This window comes from Cryptomeria japonica, chromosome 5, assembly GCF_030272615.1.
Source record: "Cryptomeria japonica chromosome 5, Sugi_1.0, whole genome shotgun sequence".
NCBI lineage: Eukaryota > Viridiplantae > Streptophyta > Pinopsida > Cupressales > Cupressaceae > Cryptomeria > Cryptomeria japonica.
The window spans coordinates 794,715,895-794,718,327 of record NC_081409.1 but is presented as its reverse complement, the minus strand read 5'-3'; the positions used below and the strand labels follow the sequence as shown (position 1 = coordinate 794,718,327).

The following is a 2,433-nucleotide window of genomic DNA, read 5'->3' as shown; positions in this document are numbered from 1 at the left end:
TATTACCCATGAATAAAAGATGTGTATTGGCTTATCGATACACTGGTGTTCAAGTGTGATATGCATAATTATGCTACCCATCTCCCTTACCATGCCTTGGTCTAGCTTGCCCCAAACCACATGTCTGTTGGTCTGCCACTATCTCAACTAAAACTAAAATTACTAAAAAATATAAGGTTAAAGAATGAAAAATAAAACAATAAAAGTAAATTAAAAGCTAATTTTACTCTTTTCATACCAAATCCTTTCATTCAGCTAATTTTATGAGTTGCATATTACAAATGGTTAAGCCATGAAAGATGTGTTTCTTGGAGAAGTTTTAGTATGGTTCGACTAGAACTCAAAGGCGTGCCTCATTCATGAATCCATCAAGTAAGTTGAATAGGATGGAATTTACTTATGACTAAATTTAATAAAAATTTATGATAGAGAAGAAAATATATGATTTATCCATCCTTGAAATACACCAAAGTCAATTCTTACCTTGAAAAGATCTTTTAACTATTATAACCCTATTTTGACATGTTGTTTCTAGGTGAAACTTGAAAGTCAAATTTAACATAGATCGAGATCATTAATATGTTTGCCAAGTTTTGAATCTAAGTTTAGTAAACCTTATATGTGATTAATTAAAATTGAAACCTTTCTCTTTTATCCCAAACACAAATCATTAACACCTTTGCCACTTTTTCAAGAGATTTTAGGTGGTTCAACCCTTTGAAAATGTGTGTCTTATTTCAATTGGGTTTTATTGGGAGAATTCCCTTAAAGCATTTTTCAAATTGTATGACTGCTAATGAAGAAAACTAGTGGCTTATCTATACCAAAATTGTGCCAAGGAGAAGATTTTCATTGCTCAAGTCATAAAGAGAAATTTTGGGAGGAGAATGCCAATGTTTACGCCATGGAGCAAGTGTGTCTAGAATTTTGGGAGGTCCATAGTCTTCTCCCTTGAATCATCCTCTAACATTTTGGCAGAAAAATAGACCGTTGAACCATCATTGGCACATTAAGTCTGCTTACGCCACATTTACAATCTGGTAGTAAAAATCAATCAGCACCAAGACTTATCCATTTCTTGACAATCAAGAAACATCATCATTTCAATTGGAATATTACAATATTGATCACCTTACAAGAGTTGCTAATCAAAATACAAGACGATTGCAAATCAAAATACAAGATGATTGCATGACAAACTTGCAACTTAACTGAGGAAGAATATAATTGATATGACTTGAAATGCACAAAGAGAACTACTAGTGGAATATTTTTAATCAGCTGATCAAGGCATTTTACCAATAGTGCGCCCTTTAAGTACCAACAAATGTGTTACAACTAAAAATAGAATGTTTTAGATTAGTTTTGTGTGGGGGGCTCGCGTTGTCACAAATTATGATGTGCACTCTCCACAATGGGAGATGCTAGTTATAGCCCCCTTCCAATGTGCAATGAAGGTGCTCTCTATAGGACATCGGCCATATTTATCACTGATTGACCCCGCCCAGGTAAGTATGCTTTCCATAAACTCCTCTCCCCTTTCTTATACCCCCTCTTCTCCCTTCTTTCTTACTCCTCGCACATGTGGGATCAATAAGACCGTCCCTGAATCAAGTAAACAAAATACCAGCACTTTTCACTGAATGATCTACTCCAACACTTCTATGTCATGGGTCTTCATAGCATGAAAACAAAAGAGTTGTCGAAGCTTGAGTCTTTTATTTTTGGCTAAATCAAAGCAAGTTTACAGTTTGTGGTTTTTTTTAAGAACAGGAATGATCCGAATTATGGATTCGGACGACAACACCTAAGTGAGAATCTGCGGTGTTGTGGATGAACAAGATAATACAGAATTGAAGCAAGCCAAAAAGTATTGTATTCAATTCAAAAATCCAACATATAGTAGTCCAAGGGATTCCAAGGGTTACCAACAACTCCTTGAGAATCGAAAAACCAACAGTCATATCATGTGTATTTACATAATAAAATCTAAAACTATGTAATTTTTCAAAAAACTATTTAAAATTTATCCTAACTTTAACTAGGCATAAATTTCTGCATAGGACTCGAAATTACAAGTCGTTTAACTTGTTGGAAAGGTCTCCAAGATTTGTAAGTGAAATCTTGAAAGACATTCTCTTTTGCCACTTTCAAGGGCTAAAAATGCCCTGAAGGCCTTCAAAAATGCAATTTACTAACATATAGAAAAACTAAGAAAATATATAATAATATTTTCAAATTTTCTTCTGATCAAGGAGACAAAAATGGTCAAACTAAAACTTTCATTTTATAAAGCCGAAGGTTTGTCAAGGCCCAATTAAATCAAACTTACAGTTTCTTGGTCCGAGGTAATTGCAGGAAAACAAAAAGGCTCAAATTAAAACTTGGACCCTATTTTTCGACCGAATCAAAGCAAGTTTACAGTTTGTGGTT

General features: G+C 34.0%; 1 pseudogene; it reads right to left on the bottom strand.

Moving 5' to 3' along the window:
* Nucleotides 1-1,368: 1,368 nt before the first annotated feature.
* LOC131049210 (U1 spliceosomal RNA) lies at nt 1,369-1,516 on the bottom strand (annotated as a pseudogene).
* Between the last annotated feature and the right edge of the window lie 917 nt (nt 1,517-2,433).